We start from the raw sequence: 19,825 nt of genomic DNA on the forward strand, positions 1-19,825 counted from the left end.
CTGTGATATTGATACTTTTGTATATAGGAAAAGATTGAAATACTTTTTACACCTAAGCTTAAAAGTGACTTGTTCTATGAAGATTCAAATCATCCAGGTAGGGGCCACAGAGTCATGTCCTCTGGCCAAAGGAAGTGGTAGCTGAGTCGTTCCTGCATTTTTTTCTTGTAAACTTCTTTTTTCTCTTTATTTTTTATTTCTCTAAATGAAAATCTAAGGACAACACTAACTACAGAGAAGTGATCTGAGCTTCATCAAAATTATTTCAAGTAAACACAATTCTTTACTAACTCAGCCTTAAACTACCCTGAGGCTGTAACATCAAGGTCCGAAATCAAACCTAATGTTTAATGTTAATACATACTGTCAACCAAATAATGTAAAATAGTAAGGTAAAAAGGTTAATGGATAGTCATATATTTTATGACAAACTGAGAGACATTTGATTCATAAAAAAAATACTTATTAAAACCTGTATCTACATTGGTATGAAATCAAGTTATAAAAAATGATCTATATTGGAGGAACAAGGATAGGCCATGTTAAAAAATTAAGTGCATACATTAAAAAAATTAAATGTGAGTCAACCCGGACTGAATATTGTTGGACGGATAGAGACATCTTTTATGACTGCTGTTGGAGGGCTTATGAAATCAAATAGCTGTATATTGCCTGTGGGAACTGGCATATCTGAAGACCTACAAGCTTCTCTTTCTCCCACACACACATGCAAACACACACTCAGTCTCACGCCCCATGTGAACACTCATCTTTAACGAGGGGAGAGCTGCGAGCGTGCGTGATTGTTTTAGAGAGGCTGCCCTAAAGGCACGTTATCGCTCAATGTGGGACCGCTTCTCCCAGTCATACGTCCCCTCTTGTTGATTGTGCAGCGTGGATCAGCGTCAACAAAGGCATCATTAGTGGAGCTTTGGTCCCCACCAGGCCCGAGCTAATTATGAATGGGGGGCCCCGGTAATAATTCAAGGGTCCATCGGTGCAGCTTGAAACTGAAGAGAGAACTTCACAGATTCAGTGGTGATGTGCTCGGTCCCATCTGCCTCCATCTCCCAGCCACCTGCCTGAAGATCTGACCCACGTCAGCTATGAGGATGGAGCACCATTAACCACAAGAGAGAGGCGCAGGAAACATATGGGATTTATACATCACTTTAATGAATGATTTGCAGTGGTCGTTAAAAGCCCCGGCCAATTACCTGGTTAGAGCAAGGCGGCCTGCCTGGTAAATTGTCTAACAACTGTTAATGTTGCATTTATTTCAGATGTAGAGTTGAATTATTTCCCCTATCTCACATGCTATAAAGTGGTGTCAGTCGTCATACCTGCACACACATACTCACAAACACAGATATATGCAATCAAAACTATAAATTTGGGATAAAACATCATAGATATGAGGTTAGAAGAGGTCTTTTTTCGGCTTAAATCTGATTATTATTTTTTTTTTTTTTAAAAAAGCCGAAATAATAATTGTTAAAAGTCATCCTCATCATCTTTATACTCTTGTGTTTCTGCATTGCTTCGATTACTGCTATAATTGTGTAACTGCCACAGATTCATAGAGAAGTGATCATTGTTTCCACCAGAAGAGGGCAGTATCCATTTTCTTAATCACATCTCAAGTGATTCCCCCCTTGGCCAAAGCAAGCACAAACATTGCTCCAATTCCAAACCACACAAAAGGGGGAATTTAAAAGTAAACAAATGAGTCCGATGGGATGATCAGCATTCTCAGATTCGCAGCATAAACTCTTTTCCCATGGAGCTGCCTCGTAATTTCAACACAGGCCTTGGATTTATCTCTCAGCGCTTGATTCAATTGGTGACGAAGCTCTGAATTACAGCAGCACTCAGATTTGATGTCTTCTTTTTTTGCGTAAAGGGTGAGAATAAAATGCAACTCAGGGAGCATCTGTAAGGAGCCACAGCATCATTTCACTCTTAGGTTAGATGCTGTAGTAAGTTCAACTAATTTGAAATGTGAGCCATTTGGACAAACTTGAGCCATAAAGTATTCATGAAATCATGAGCTGTAGCATAAAGCAGGGTGGCTGCAATGCAAATCAACAATATGGTTTTCCTTCCAGATGCTGATGAATAACATGGTCAAGCATACAGTATGTTCAGTGACTCTGTTGCGTGCTGATGTGAGACCTGATAAAACTCAAAATGCTATTTCTTAAGTGTCAACCGAAAGGCATCCAGCTCAGTTTGAGCTATATTCTCTAAATCAAATGTGAATATGTTTACCAGTCTGCCCAGGTCAGTCATTAACATGCAAGCTCTAATTTGGGCCTCTACATATAGGAGTGTTTTCTGAATGGAGCAGCTAATTTGAAAATAATCTAGAGTGGCACACAGCTTTTGTCGGCGATGACATCACCCTGTAGATTATTCACGCAGCTTGCAAAGGTTTCCCAACGACGGGTTCACTGCTAGTTAGAAGTGCTGCCTTGTGATAATAACAATAACAATCCTTTGTCTTTTCTGTCTTCTCTAACAATAAAATCCATACTAATAATCTCATATTATAATCTATGCTGTCTAAGAATTTTTCTGATATACAATGTGCACTGTGCTTTTCATACTTTTGAATTTCTGCGTTTTTTCCAACCTGGATCCTATTTTCCCATGTTTTTTTCATCTAAGTGACTAATAGAGACATACATTTTTGAAACTGGTCCAGTATAGAATGAGCGCATGATGGAGAAACAGGTTGCAATGTTAATATTTAGGACATTTGTGCACTATCAGTTTACATCCACTAAAAGTGCTTGTTTTCGCCACTGACAGGTGGCAAGTGTCTGATCACATGATAAAATAGATCCCTACATGAGTTAAACCTTTTTGTTCAAGAGTGAGATCCTTTTTGTTTCCCCAGAGACAGTCCTGAAATTGCCATTGCAGAACCCATCAGACTCCATTTAATTAACCCTTTAAAACACGAATCAATTTTCTTGTGCTGTGTTCAGAGGACTTTCACAAGTTATTTCAGTGAATTTGGCATGGATAGAGCATGCATGTTTTCACATCTGACTGGGTGAAATAAGGGTTTATTTCAATTAAACTAGAGTTGGTGATTGTTGGCGCAGTTGAAACACAAACCAAGACTGTTTTTCAAAGCTTTATTTAGTTTCTGTCAACTTTGAATGAAGTGTGTTTTAGAATGATAAAAGGACTGTTTATTTGAATGCAGTCTGGTGGGTTTGGCGATGGCATTTTCGGGGCTGCCCCTGGACAAATAAAAGGTCTATCTCTGTAGGGTTATTTTCCATAATGTTGTCCGATGCTTAAAATAATAATTTGAGCCTGTCAGTGGCAAAAACAAGCACTTTTTAATGGGCATACATAGGCAGTGCACAAATGCCAATTAACATTAGCCTGTTTTAGACTGCTGGCTTTATCTCTCCCGCTCAATACTGAACCAGTTTAAAAAACTGTTCCCATAAGTCACTTTGACACAAAAACATAGGAAAGTAGGGTGCAGGCTTAAAAAAATACCAAAATTACCTTTTAAATAAAATTATCAATGTAGGGATTTTGGTTGTAATGGACTATTTTTACATTGCTTTGCTTTTATAAGCCAAAGAGTGTACTTTTTTTCCTCCAAAATTCTTTCATAAAACCACATGGTTTTCTCTAAATGCAACATTTTACAAGAAAGACTGACAAAATACAGGACCTGAAACACACACAATGTCCACAGAGCTGTTCATATTTGTGGCTTATAATGCAGCGCTGCGGTGAGGATTTTGCCTCTCGGTTCCAGAAGCTACTGATTGTGAAGAAAAAAGGGGAGCTGAACACTGAGTCACAAAAAAACAGAGGGCTGGTTTTGATCTGGATTCAATGGCCTGGAATAACTGGCCCCTGAAGAGCTCTTGTGTCAAATGGTATCTGTGACAGGGAACAGAGAAGGAGGATAAACATGCTGCATTTAACATGTGGACATAACACCTCCCCCTCACACCATCTGGAGGAAAACAACCTAATCTTCCACTAAGAATTATCTTGTTTTGGTTGCATTTCATAAACTTTAACTAGTCACAGATCCTGATGCAACAACTGATTCTGAATGTGCTAAATTTCTTAAGGAATTGTTGCAAAAGTCAAAAAAGAAGCTGCTGAAGCAATATGAGCATCAAAATGTTTCCTTTTTAAACACCCTATGGTGCTAGGAGTGAAGACGCATCGACAAGTTGGCTGACTCCTTTCTCCCTTTGAATCGTCCTCTGCTTCGTAATGTGAGGGTGTTTGGAGGCAGGTCAAAAGGCCCTTTCAACCCAAGTCCTCACCTACTTCCTAATGAATTCCCAGGGTCCATCAACCTGCAGGCGCTCCCATACAAGCTAACCAATGATTACACCTTGAGGGGGAGAGGGGGCGGGTGGATGAGGAGGAGGAGAGCCTGGTGAGATAGAGCATCCCCAGTACACAAACACACACACACACACAAAACCTCACACACAACCACCACCACCACCACCACTACCATCACCCCCCAGATTGGAGGCAGGTGCAGCAGCAAATCAAGCCTCATTAGCTGCACCTTCTGCTAGCGTATACCGTGGACAGATGGAAGCTCGCCCTCACATGTTACCTCACATCAGATGGCAGTTGGAGGAGGGTGGCTAGGGGGTAGCAGGGAGGTACACTCGCCCCCTTCTGCCGGCACTACTTCCTCCGAGCTACAAGATGCCCCTAAGCGCTGATCTAGCACCGGAATGCTCCTTAACCTTAATCCTGCTGGCAACTACCGGTTTCCAGAGAATATCTTACATCAGATCAGTTGTTACTTATTCCCCGTCAGGCCTGGCCCTGGTTAGAGAGGTACATTCCTGGCCCAAGGAGGAGTCATGGACCTGGAGGCCCCCGTGGCTGTGTTTCTGCCGAATCCATGTAAAAAGAGCCTTGAGCGTGTATGCGTTAGCATGCGCTGGCATATGATATGCTAAGACACACTATGGGGCCACCAGGTAAGCGACAGAGCCTCTAGCGCAGGGTATCACATCGCCGCCTTGTCCTCATGGCTCTGACACAAGATACCGAGCAGCTAATTGAGGCAACGGTGCAATTCATTGGTGCCAGGCCCAGTGTCAACACCTTCTTCAAGGTAACTGTGGATTTATCCCCATCCCGCTAGGGACGTGGGCAAAAGGTGTCAAAGGGAGGCCATGTGCAAATTGATGATGTCCGTGTGGCAAGAAATATTGCAGGTTGTCAGAAGTGGATGGGTTTAGGATGCTGGAATTTCCTGTTGAGCCCCTTGAGAGGGGTCTAATTCAGTGAATCATCAGAAAAAAGATGCCCACTTGATGACAGACAGCAACCAAATCTAACACAAGTTTCACCTTAAACCTGAGGTGAGAAGGTAAAAAGACCAACAAAACTGGACAGAAATGGAAAAAAAGGCTTCCAGAAGCTTCATCAACTACAAGGAGAAAGAAGTCACAGGACTGGACACGCTGATTGGAAAACACAGTGCATTAACACCCCAGGTAACTTTTAAGTGCTTAATCCAGATAATGAGGTCAGACCCAATTTATTACTCAGATAAGTGGTGTTTTGGCAAGTCATTATGTATAATGAATCAAAAATCTATATTTTCAAATTTAGATGTGGTTCTATATGACTAAATTTAGGTTCACAGGGGCGGGGATAGGGAAATTCTTAAAAGGGTGTTCGTGGTGTTGCAGGAAGAATGAGGGCAACGACACAATGGGTACTTTGTCTAGACTTGGTAGCTAGCAGAGGGAGGGGTCACTGCGGTGGGAACGGAGCTGTGACATTAATGGATTGAACCTAAGTAGTTGGCTTGGAATCCTAAAGTTTTTGGGCTTTTACTGGACCGACCGCAGCGAGGTGTTTATTCCTTAAAATCTAGGGAATTTCATATGGTGTAGTTATTTTTAAAATTCTATGTGCTTTAAAGCTGCTCTAATCAATATTTGCATATAAATAATAAATCACAGGATTATGCGTAATGCATAAAGTGTCATTTGCAGTCAAGAACCCACAGAAAATGATCACCCAGAAAGTTCCCTCAGGAGTTGATAGAGACCAAAAGAGAGCTAAAAGGAGAGTCGATATTGGGCTCAAAGTCATCAGGTGGACACAAACATGACTCCAAATTAATACCAATGCTGCTCTGCTTAATGTATAAAAAGGCAACTGTTTGCTAACAGTTCAGCCATATCGACTTCATAAATAGTACTGTCCTCAAGTGGCCAAAAAATCTATTAAGGCTGGTTTAAAGTTGCATAATAAAAAAACTGAAGGGCAATTCACAGACGTAATGCACAGCTTTTACAACTAGTAATCCTGCATTAAAAAGACAAAAAGAAATGTAACTCTCAGAGTATCTGCAAAGGGTGAAATTCACCCCTAATGGTGTTCCTGTGCTATTTTCACACATTTAATTTATGTTATATGTCAATATGTATCTCATTTTTATTCCAAGGTCATCAAATACTTTCTCTGTGCATCTGATAACAACTTCAGCAAATTTATGTGATGCACACTTGAAACATTTGTTGCAAGAGGTTAGGTTTAGGCAACAAATTACACAGTTAAGTTTAAAAAAAGATCATAATTTGAGTTCCAATAGTTACGTTTATGTAAATCAAGTGAGTAATATCAGTGTGTGATGACTATGTAATTGCATATTGGTAAGTTATAACTACATTTCACACAAGACACATAGTTTATGGGATGAAAGTCCCATTTTGTTGTCCATCCTTCATGGACTTTCAAAGTCTTTTTAATACTACGTTACTTCCTCTTAATGTCAGGTACTGGATGTGTACTTTTGAGTGAGTTAAAAACCCATTGTGTCTGATAGAGACACTACAGGGCACCTTTGGCATATATATATCACACGCTAGTGCAAATGAGAAGGGACTGAATATGCATACATGTAGCATGGAATCGACCCCTTTCTATTGCAAAAATATATATATATCTGTGCAAGCCACAAGCAGTTACAGTGAAATTATTAATGTCTTCAGACTTGGTGGTAACTGAAGCACACTTATAAAAGGTGTCACACTCAGTACTAAACCAAATACAGTTTCTCTCTGTCATATTTTAATTCCTTGCCCAAAGTTTTGAGTAAGGCCTCTGCACCTCATCAGTTCACTTTTTCCATCTGCCATTGTTCTACCTACTGTGTTCATGGTACAAAGGGAGCATTTATACTTTGCCACATGGATAATTGCAATCAGACGCCAAAAAAAAGGGCAAATTGCACTCAGCTGCAAAACTTTATGGCCATGTTTGTGCTGTAACATTAGTAAATATCTTGCAGAGAGTGGATGTAAGTGATGCGCAAATCATGCTGTTATCAGCACCATCCTTTGTGGCTGCAATCCTTTCTGCTCAAAAAGTATATAAATTCCAGGAATAGTCTGCAATAAGCTGTATATTGCAGTAAAAATCATGTCAGGGTCATGTCAGGTTATCTCTGCATGTCACTCACCTGCAGTATGAATGGAAGGCATGCTGTTTGACTGGTCTTAACACTTCTTCCCTCTTTCATTTACCAACAGCGGTGTTCTACGGAAGAGACATCAAGGTGAATGTTTTTAACACAACTTAAACACTGTATGCATTTTATAAATGTAAGCCTTTTTTGTTTGGAGGCAATGTCAAAATCTCTGAGAACATTTATGTTTGTGATGTCAAGTCCTTGTGTAAATGAACTGCATCCATCTTGACATTTTTAACAACATTAATTTCAATCAAGCTGCTGAGGAGGTACTTCTGTTTGGCTGGGAGCTAATGAAGAGAAACAGACACACATATGGGACTCTTTTTTTCTTTTTCTTCTTTTTTTCGTCTTATCCTTCCATCTACACCCAGATCCGTATGCCATATGGGAAAGTGTGGATGAGAAGATCCGAGAGCTCAGTTGCATGTTCAGTCTCTCTCCAAATGCAGCCGAAAGAATCAAAAAGTCTCCCTCTCTTGTCGCGCTCACTCCCATGGGCACATGAAAGTGAAGGTTACACTTGCAGCCCTTTTAATGATGGTCCTTTTTTGAAGGGTTTTTTGTTTCATTTAGAGGAAATCTTCATTGTTAGTCCGCTGCCTGTTGCCAGGTTTGAACACAGGGTGCCATATGTTGTATGCTGCCTCGCTACCTTACTTCTAAACCGAGGATTTAAAATGTGTCATTTTGATATGCTTCACAACCAGACAGCCTGTTTCAGGTGCTGCTGGTCTTTGTTAACATTAAGATGCTTACAGTTAAAACCAAAATGCAATGCAGAGAACTGTGAGGGGACCCTGTGTATCCTTGAAATCCTGGAAGATTCAACCTTAATCCCCAAAGTAAAAGCTAAAAGGGGTAGTAAAGTTGTTTTGTCAGTGAGGTTGTATGGGGTACTTATTCATAGACCGTGTATTACATAGTAGATGTGAGCCTGAACACGCCCAGTTTGAAGGCTGGAGCTGACATGGAGGCTAAGCAATGTACTGATGTGGAGGGGCCAGCAAAACCACACCACCGACAGTGACGCCACATTACCTGTGCTGCTTTCAGATACCTTTCACATGTATTTAAACTTTTGAAAGTGAGCAAATTGGTGCGAAATACTTCAAAAACGTAGGACAATAGGCGATGAGCAACTTGGTAATTAATGTTTCAGGAACTGCAAGAAATTAGAAGATTTAGAAAATTATTTTGAAAAGCTAGGGAAAATGTCTAGGGAAAAAATTAAAAAGATACAACAGAAAACTATATTTACAGTTATCACAATAACATATTTAAAAGTATGTTACAAATTATTTTAAGTTTTAAGTTTTTTAACTAATTTCCAGGTGATTTACATGTACTTTTTCCTAATTTCTTGCAAATTTTTGGGTCAGTTCTTCTTGCCTTCTTCCCGTGTTTTTTGAAACAAGTCAACCCAATCTGCTCAGGTTTCAAAGGGTTAAGTGTATGCTATATTTAGAATATTTTCACTTCTTCACCTTGAGGTCAGGCAGTGATTTCCAACAGGAACATTGTACAACAGTGCTATAAACGGGACTCTGTGGTGCTATAAACAGGATATAAACGGGAACATTATATCACGCTCTTCAAAGCCACACTCCATTTAGAAAAACAGTGATATAACACTGCTGAACACAGGAGCTGCTGGTCTACTGCTGCCTCTGAGAGTGATTTTGACTGCACTAGTGTGTGTCTTTGATGTTTAAAAGGGTTAGTTGGGATTCACCAGAGTCACAGAATAACACAAACTATCTGATAGAGGCAGCAGTAGAGCAGCATGTCCCATGTTCAGGGTGCTAAAATCATTGTTTTTGTCAATGGAGTCTGGTGTCTTTGAGGAGAATATAGATGGGGAACTGAGGCCATTGACGTCTTTAGCGTAGGAATGGGTGGTCTGACGGAAAGGTAAAGCTGTGAAAATATAGGTGGCTAAAATACATTTTGCTGCTGAGCCACATCACTTAGCTTCCATGTTGGACTCCAGCCTGCTTCTACAAACTGGGGGCATGCTGACTGATATTCACTATATGTATTATAATTTCTGTGGATAAGTGCTCCATCCAACCCCACTTAAAAAAAAAAAATTAAACTATCCCTTTAAGAAAAGTTCAAACCTTTGAAACCTGGATTGACACCATTTTTCTTGTGCTATATTCAGATGCCTTCTATTTGAACCTTTGAACCCTCAGCATATAGGTTTGATTTCTCTCAAAAACATGGGAAAAAGAGACAATGAGCAACTTCGCAAGAAATGTCCCACAAATTGCAAGAGGTTTGCAGATTTAGATTTTTTTTTTTTTTTTTTTGAGCAAGGGATTTTTTTCTTGAGAACTGCATTTCATATTAACATAATCAAATAGGGCTATTTACAATTATTTAGCATAATTGTAATTGTAATTTATTTATTTAAAAAGGGGCAAAAAAGGGACAGTGTACATTTATTTATATATAAACAAATGAGTTAGCTAGGGAGCTAATTTTCATTGATTGTCCCTTGCCTGTATATTATACATCTTTTTTCAGGTAATTTCCCTGTTGTTCTTAATTTTCCTTTATTTTTTCTTGTGGTTTTATCTCCTAATTTTCTCGCTAATTTCTGTGTGATTACTTCTTGAGTTGCTTGTTGCTTTTTTTCCATGTTTTTTAAAGAAATCAAGCCTATTTGCTCAGGTTTCAAGGGGTTAAAGCAAAAACTCTTATTGTATGAGTCCAGCATAAAACATACTAACATTTCTTAGTAGAAGTCGGTTACAGTTTGCAGCTTCAGAGCAGAATTCTCGCTCAATCACACTGATGTGCTTCAGCCAAGATGAAGTCTGGAAGCCATTAACAGAGAGGGCTTCAGCAGAAAGTACAGTAAATGTTAAGCAGGTGAGGGATTCGAAAGCTATAATGATGTGAATTTTACTCATCAATCTTCTACAGGAAAAAAAGCTGGAAAAAGATTTTGTGGATGTTATTTTCAAGCATGGCACTATTCTTTATAAGCTAAGAGACTGGAAAACATCTTTTGTCACATTTTAAATATTGAATGAAAGACGGTGCAGGAACCATATATTTGTACAATGCATAATGAATATGCAGCAGTACCTGCAGGGTTACATGAGGTTTATGGATGCCATACTTTACTAACGCAAACCTGCTTGCATTATATAAATGAAGTAGCTTCCTCCCAACATAAACAATTATTCCAGCTAGTATTTTCACAGGTGGGAGTGCAATATTACTGTGCCAGAGTCCATACATCGCACCATTCATCATATAATTAGATTTTCATGAAGTAGATTGCCTCCTTATTGGTTGTCACTTCGACTCTATGCTGTCAATGAGAGAAGCCCCTTCTGTGGTCTGTTCCATCAGCCCATCTTTACTTTGCGTACCTGCCAACACAGCTATGAAGAAATTACCCTAATCATCACAGTAATTAACATCAATAATTATTGACAGTGTGACAGACTGGAGGAAATGATGGACAAAAGAGTTGGTTTCTCGCGCTTTGAAGCCAATTTCCTGGAAGTTGTGTCGTTTCCGCAGTTAAAAAAGTCAGGTCATCGTGCTGTTTAGAGCAAGGTATAGGCGCCAGAGTGATGTCATATACTTGTTAATGTAGAGAGCCAGCCGGCAACAGCAGGTGACCCCCCCTCAACACACACACACACACACACACACACACACACACACACAAAAAAAAAAACACTCCAGCACTGCCACCCCCCAGCATCTCCTCTGTTTGCCAGGAGTGCACCTGCAGCTTATTATCCAAGCCTTTAGGTTTATAATGTAGCGCAGGTGCCAAAGTGCCATAGTACCATTGTAACACACATACACAAACACAAACACACACACACACACACATATGAGTCAACAAACATAACAGGCACCAAAATGGGCATACACACTTGCAGATGTGCAATGATTAATTAATACTATGGTAGGTAAACCCTAAACATTGTTCCCTCCCAGTGTTGGGAAACACAGGGAGCACACATGGTAAGAGTCAGATTAAAGCAGAATAACACATAATTTAAGACTTTAAATAGTGTTGTTATATTAGATTTGAAATATTCTTACTGGAGCTATGATCAGGCCCAAAAAAATTATGCCTGACCTTACACAACCCTGCATAGTTTCTGTCAGAGCACGACCCCGTGCCCACCCAAGCCCAATTAAAGCCTGAATTTCCACGAAGCAAAAATTAATATTAAAACATTCATTACAAAGTCTTTTTAGTGAGATAAGAGATATTTGAGAAAGATCTACAGCATGCACCCTCTAATACTGAGTCTTCACCACAGCCCAAAAAGTCATATACTAAATATATCAAATAGAGATTTAACATTTCTCCTCAATAATGAGAGGCGGGAGTCAGGATGGGTCGACTATAAGGTATGCAAAAAACAACAAAAGCAAAAAAAAAGAACAGAGGAATTGGATAATACAACTCAACAAAGCCTGTACCTAACGGGTTTGGTTGGGCCCAGTTGGGTTCAGGCATAAAACTTAATCATTCTGATATCAAATTTCCCAGATTTATTTCTCAGACATGATGCTGTATACAGTTTCTATACCCACATTAGTTTCTCAGGGGTAAATGCCTTGGGTGCAGAAGTTGCTTTTCAAATAGTCAATCCTTTATTACATAAAAGGGTAAAAGAAGTTAATTGGTAAGTAATGATTTTTGGGAGTTTTTTTATAGAAAAAAAAAAGCAAAATATTGTGAAATACAAAAGGTCTTTACTTTTACTTCAGCCCTCCAACGACTCACTGAGCTTTAGCACCACATTTCAAAGTGTTATCCATTTGGAGCTCATGAATTTTTTTTGTGGGTTAGTAAATTTCTTGCTTTTAAGTTTAACATGCAGTGTTATGCTGTGTTAACATGCAGAAACAAAACGCCCCCCTGCTCTCCCGCCAGTGTCCACTGCTTGGCTAACAATGCAAACCATTTGGGCTGTGGGAGCTAAACAGCAGCACTGCTCATTGGCTGTAACCACTGGTAACCTCTTTGGGCCGACATGAGGGGAGACTCCCTGATATGCAAGGCAGTAAAACAAATAGTAGCAAAATTGAAATATAGACAAGCCTTTGTAAATGGTAAAAAATATTCTATGATCAATTAATAGTTGACCGTTAATATCTTTAAATAATGCCAAGTAAGACAAAAACAAATCACAACACTTGTGACAGATGTAATATTCATATTTAAACTGCATTGTGCCCTGGCATACAGACCCTGTCCTGCCCCGCTCTATGTCTCTGCTGATCAATGAGGCATCTCCTTTCACCTTAAAAGTGGTGACAAACTGGTGATTTTAATATGAAATATGCTAATATAATACAGTGTTACGCGATGTAACAAAAACTGAGGGGAAACACTCACCTATTCTTGTGAGGTACTGTACTATCTCGCAGGCGGCCCTTGAAAAAAAGAAAAACATCAACATTTCAGCACACAGCCGTCTTCAGGGGAAGAACAACAGTCATGTGACCGGCATTTACACTAACGAGGACAGGTGTTAGACATTAAGGCAATCAACCTCAGGTCAGTCTTAAGAAAGACACATATCCACATTATCAAGCAAGCACAAACCAGAAAGAAACTATTTAAAAGGCAAACATCTCACATTAATTCATTGAATCTCAATTTTAATGTAGTTTCTTTTCCTTATGACATGCGTGGGTTTTTTTAATAAGGTAAACTAAATCCAACAGAGTTATGAGTGTGTGGCATAATATGGAGACCACTCATTTGCTCTCCTTAATACAGAGGTCAAAGGTCAAATCTAGACCAGCAGCCCTGGAGCTGGTAGGGATGCAGTGTGTTGCTCAAGTTCACATTAGTACATTAAAAAACCATTATGGTTGGTTACCTTATTCCCAATGACACTTAACTTTGAAAACAACAAAAAATAAACTGATCTCTGGTGCAGCTCTCTGCATATTTGCATTGGTCCCTTTTCCCTTTTCCAGCAGATTAACTCACTTTATGCCAGGCCACATTATTGTGCAGTAGAAAACATCTGTCTGTTTTTTACTTTTGAGCATACTGTATACTGATATTGTATATGTTCAGTATAATAGAAACATGCAGTGATTTTTAAAAAATTTGGTTTTCACCCACTCTGTTTGGTGATGATTTTGTGTGCTGAATTGATGGGAAACCACAGGGAGCTGCAAGCGGGCTGAGACACTGACCACAGGCACCTCGATCCAGACTCAGTGACAGACCTTGTGGTGACATCTGCTTTTACTCAGGGAGAGCACTTCAGCACTTAATAAAGCATGTAATCACACTGTTGTAACTTGGGAGCAGACAAAGCAGCGCAGGCGCTCAGCGAACGCTTCGCATACTGACTTTTCCTTTTTCAGAAATGTCTGTTTCTGCTTATCAGATTTCAGTTTATCAGCAATTTTACATTAAGACCCAAATGAAGACAAACAGCTACTTAAAGCCTTTTTGATTGATTACAGGTCTTTACCGCGCCAAGCAAGAAAGCCATTTACAGCCAAATACTACTGTAAAGTTGTTGATCTTTTTTCCTTCCATACACCTGCATGTAATTTTCTACATGTAAGTGGACAGGAAAAGGCAAGAGTTGCAGTTAACATTTTTAATCCCAATGTAATTTAGGAGGCTGAAAGCTGCATGTCACAACCAACAAAAGGGGTTTTGTGGGTTTCATGACAGCTGGGTTACAGTTCTTCTTTTTGTTATCACCCAACAGGACATGCTGATGAGGCGCACAGACTATGGCACATTGCTGACATATTTTGCCATCTAAAGATAAAGAAAAAAAATCTCTCAAGTTGTCTCTCAGGTTTTGCAAAAATTTTCAGGCTGCAGCAGCTTTGCAGTGCACAGGCAAGCTAAACTAAAACACACTCTGAGTGTGTTCTCTGCATCTCTTCTCATATTTCAGCTAAACTGCCTCCTCGCCAGGGCCAAGGAATGCATCAAGCACCATAAATCAGGGGCTTGATAGGAACTTGGCGGCCGGACAGCAGTGCAGAGAGCTGTGTTATGTAGCTACAGTACAGTAAAGATGTTTTAAGGTGAACATTACCATCTTGGAGGAAGAGAAAAATGAGGGGGAGGATACTTTGATTCAGGGGAGTTTTGTCCAAATGACAGAGCAATGAAAAGCCCTTCTCACCTCCTTCAGCCCTTTGCTTTTCTTTACTTGTGAATCACTATGATCACCAGCAAGAATACAGGCCTCAAGCCCCAGTGTGGCGCTGCCTTTAATTTTATTTACACTATAGAGTTTGGACTCAGGAAGCAGGTCATTTATGGTGCCGAGTGTACGCAGGTGGGTTTGCTTGAGCGCTATCTTGTGTCTCTTTCTTGTCGTAGCGAGGAAGAGGCAAAGAGTTCATGTAAAGGAGGCAGCCGGCGCTGTGTGTGCCAGGTTTGTTTGTCACATCTCCGCCTGTCTGCGCCTTATGCAAATGGCCAGGGGGCTGGGAGGGACGGCTCCATGGGAAACTGCTGGTGCTAATCCAGCATGTTGAACAGGGGAGGAGAGGAGTACTTTTCAATAAAGCACCCCCCACCCCTCTGTCAAGTCACACACACATGTACACACACATACACACATGAACAGCGTGTTCTCATCCCATGTACGAACAAACATCACACAAAGACGCACACATGAGTTCGCTTCCTCTCTCCCTCTCTCTCTCTCACACACACACACACAAACACACACACACACACACACACACACACACACACACACACACTGAACACCTGTTTCTTTTCTGCGCATCCAAACAGACATGCTTTACTATGTGAACAAATCCCACGATCTTAAGACCCACTCTCAATCCGCTGGGTGTAATACCAGGGTGCTTTCAATGAGATAACAACAACCCTCAGTGTGATCGCCCTGTACTACCACGTAAAGATAGACTAATAACACGCTCTAGCCGCAGTCCATGACTTAGACTATGAAATTTATGCAAATTTGTGTGGGAATACACAGAGCCAAGAGTACTATTTAGGACTAGCGCATTTTCAGACAGCCCTCTTTTATTCCCAAAGCTCTCTTCAACTACATTTTTGCAAACAGACTCAGGCTGTTGTCTGAGATCTTGAGAGTTCCTTCACGAAAGCTGGAGTTCTTCATCGAAAGAGGTGGGCTCTCGGGAAATTTCTTGCCCTTTGGATATCTCCAAGTATATTTTAGTGAAGCATACTCAACTGTCATAATTCTTATTCACTTGTTTTTCAGAGAGTTAGATCAGAAGATCAGCACCACTTTCATTTGTATGTGAAATATGAGGCTGCAGCTAGTGCAGTCTCATTTCGGATACTTCTGTTAGCACAATTACATGTAGTACACTGTGTCCACTGTACACTCTGTACGAACTTGCAAAGTGCGCAAATTTTGACAGGGTCTCAAATCAGATATGGCAAGTCAGCACTTACTGGTAATAACGCCCACAAGATTTTTTAGTTTTTCTTCTTCTGCTGCTCAGTGACTTCTTCTGTATTATTTATTTATTTCATTAAAAATGAACATGGTTTCATGGCACATTTCTATACCTATGAATGTCCATGGCTAATACTGGCAGGCTATCACCGGCTGATCTACCGAGTAAATGACACAGGGTTCCCACACATTTTTATGGACAAAATTTCAAAACTTTTTCATGACTTTTATGGACCCATAATAAAAAAGAAAAGTTTTTCTTGCCCTACTCGCCTGGCATTAATCAAACATTCAGATTCAAACTCTTTTCATAATTTCAGCTAGCTGGCATACATGCACAGAGAGAATGAACATGGGGAAATGAAGACATGTAAAAAATGGTAAAACACTGACAGTTTCACAAAATAAATATGCATTTATGTTACATTACATGGAAGGTTATCCACAATGGATTACTGCAACAATTTCATTACACAGAACTAAATTTCATTACTTTTCCGACACCGTTAGTGGTTTTTACTAATTCCATGACTTTTCCAGGCATGGAAATTGAAACTGAGATCCCATGACTTTTCCAGGTTTTCCATGACTGTGGGAGCCCTAATGACAGCTGCCACATTTTGTGAATATTTACAAATATAATGCTGTCACACAGGCTCAATCCAGTGCTAAAAATGACATGAAGATTCTCTGCAAACCACAAAATTATTGCCTAAGTTAATTAACAGGTTTTTTTTTGCTTCCTTTCTTACACAGAGGTTCTCACTGTCTCACTTTTTGTCCATAAACCATAACAAAATGCCTTTAATGCACAAGAGTAAATATTACACCATTTCTATTTATTTTCTCTCTTTTTTTAAAGATATTTTTTGGTGCTTTTGACAGGAAAGCTGCAGAGATGACAGAATGTAGGGACCAGAGAGTGGGGACGACATGCAGCAAAAGGCCACTGCGACAAGGACACGCAGCCCCCGAACATGGGGCGCGCGCTCCACCAACTAAGCTAGCCCTCTATTTTATAATTTTTAAAACTCTTGTGTAATTTGTCTCATTCATTCCTAGCTTACTACAACACAATTTCAGTGAATAAATCATCATAAACAGTCGCAACAGGTTATATAAAATATCAATTTGAGCACTATGGGCTCCCTCACGAGGGCTCATTGTCAAGTTAACGCCTACTACACTAATAAGGCAGCCTTAACAGTACATTAGCTGCTAATGTTAACCTGCTAGCTAACACGGTTAATACGGTGAAACACTTATACACACTTGCAAAACTTAACACGCTGTCACCAGAGTACCTTGACAGTACTGCCTTAACTCCGAATACTAAAATAGTATTGCCAGCTTACCTGCAAAGTGAAAAAAATTATTGCTTTAAGATTGATATTCTCCAGATAGCATCTTCTGCCTTCCCGGGATTGTCGCTGTCTAACTTCTTCTCGCGAGATTTCCACTCTCTACTCGGGAGCGCTACTGATATCTGCTGGCGGTTTGCTGATACTACTGATACTAGCACGAAACAACACTGTACCCTAAATTTTAACAAAAATAACCATTTAATTCCAACAAACACATATAAAGCACATGTGAAACATATAAAATCCCCTCTAATTTACATTACACCAGATAAATCATTCTGTTTATGCCCAATAATACTAAAATTTTCCACAGCCAAGACAACAATATAAACACCAAATGTAATGCCTCTAGATCATGCAGTTTATACCACAACACATGTGACATCAATGCCCAGTGATAAAGCAATAATTTTTGTGTTATTTCATTATTGAAATTATTTGTGTTATTGAAAAATGAAAGTACTATAAAAATTTCAAAAATTTGTGTTTGTGATCCTCCCCCACATGCTATGTAGGCAACAAGGTGACGTTCCACACTCAACTTTTTGAACGTTGTGCAAGAATGCACTTAAAAGTTACAAAATAAGGCTATATCATACATACATACATACATACATATCTGTATTGTCACTGTACAAGAAATGCTGATAGAGCAAACCTATAGGTACCTAAAATCATAGAAAATATACTATATACTTAATGCATTTAGCTTAGCTTATTTTGGCTTATTTTGGGGGAAACAGCCCGATTGCTTGGCTCTGTGGTTTGCCTGGTGGAGCGGTTGCCCCCCTGTACAAGGACTCCTGACCCTTTGCTGCCTGTCATCCCCTCTATATCCCACTTTCAAGCTTTGAGCTGTCCTGTCAAATAGAGCCAAAAGCTCCAAAAATATTTTTAAGAACAACAACAAAATGAAACACAACTTGTCTTTAAAAAAAAAAAAAACATTAATTTTTGGTTTATCTTCAGAAAAGTTTGACTACTCCTTTAAATTGAGCCCTGGTTACTGACTCTACCCTTGTGGAAATATTTTTAAAAGAGAGAAATAAATCTATTTCAAAGAAGTTATTTTGATTCCCTTTTGTATTGAAATCATGAGCTCAACAACTTCCACACCAAACACTAAGAATATAAATTCTCCCTTAGTCATAAACCAATGAAAAATCCGCACAAACTCTGCCTTAATGACTTCCTGCTAGATAAAGTGCATTACACTCATACTTTGATGCCAAAAGACGAAAGGATCCGATTAATTCATTACCTTATTCCAACAGCACACAAGATGAATATTATATTCCTCCCATAAAACTTGGGGATGTGACAGAGTTCTTTGTGCTGGCATTGGCTCGTGTCCAATAGCCCAGTCCAGCCTCCGCACTAACAGGGCTGTGTGAGAGTACTCGCTGTGCTTCCCCCCCCTCTCCATCCTCTCTTTGGTACACAGTCAGACGCACGTTGGAGAACCGCAAGGCGCCGTTACCTCTCCTGGATCTATGAGGGTAAAGAAGGGGGAAAAAAACTGGACAAACACAAAGGCAATCAACAAATCCCCTTTGCTTGAGCCCTGCGAAACATAATAGGGCCAAATCATCATCTATTTAGCTTCGTCAAATCACTGACAGCAGGCCTTGATAAAAGAGAGTGGAAAATATGTAGGGTACAAGACGCTGCCAAGACCCTCACCGACTAGAGCCCCCTATTGAAGCCAGATGTTGACTCAACTGGCCAATTTTGATAAATGGCATGATGATTACCATTATAGATCGGGTAATTTTATATCAGCGTGCCACATTGTTGGTCCTCTTTAATGATAGCCAAATGAACTCTGGTTTGTGCCCGAGGCCAGGTGGGCTTTTCTGTGCTTGATGTGCAGCATGCAGTGCCTCCAATGGCCATTAGGAGGGCGCCCCTGCAGTGGACAGGGTGCCTGGTCTTGTGGGCACCGCTGATGGTGCCCGTTGTTGTCATCAAGTGTCCAGCTGAGCCCTGAGCCCATCACACAGGCCCATAATGAGACTTAATTGGCGCTTTAGCCCGACTTTTGCCTCCTTCAATGTCCTCAATCCCATTAGAAAGGCTTACTAGATCAGAGCTTCATGTACTTGACACAGTGACCCAGATGGATGTTACCTTGTGTGACCCTCCGAGGTCCCAGTAGACTACTGTGGTCCAAACACTGTAGTCTGTCTCCCATTCCTCGGGGATTGGGGTATTACAGTAGATTAGCTGGAGTAATACCACTGTGGAGCATGGGTATGTGGGGTCATGGGATCGCTCCAGGACATGAAAACCAATGTTTGCTTTCAGGGAAAACTGTCACAGGCACACTTCTGAGAATCAACGAAATCCAATTAGTTTAATACTTAAAGTCAAATCGTCGTCTTTCCTCTGATTTGGCACTGTCCTTATTCCACCCCTGCACTAACCTTGTTATGCAGTCTGGTTTCAGAGATTCAGGTGATCCTGAACTGTTATCTTCCACTAGACTACAGATAGTCATTCCACCCATC

The 19,825-nt window shown here is 40.1% G+C and overlaps 1 long non-coding RNA gene across 1 annotated transcript; it reads right to left on the reverse strand.

The window, feature by feature from the left end:
- Positions 1–1,308: 1,308 nt before the first annotated feature.
- Positions 1,309–17,425, reverse strand: LOC121961979 (uncharacterized). Its single transcript, XR_006107102.2, has 4 exons — positions 17,307–17,425; positions 12,897–12,934; positions 7,499–7,575; positions 1,309–3,918 (listed from the first exon to the last, which is right to left on the reverse strand). It is a non-coding gene; the product is annotated as an uncharacterized LOC121961979 (long non-coding RNA).
- Positions 17,426–19,825: the final 2,400 nt, after the last annotated feature.

Source organism: Plectropomus leopardus, chromosome 23 (assembly GCF_026936395.1).
Source record: "Plectropomus leopardus strain MGB_pleo_1.0 chromosome 23, ASM2693639v1, whole genome shotgun sequence".
NCBI lineage: Eukaryota > Metazoa > Chordata > Actinopteri > Perciformes > Serranidae > Plectropomus > Plectropomus leopardus.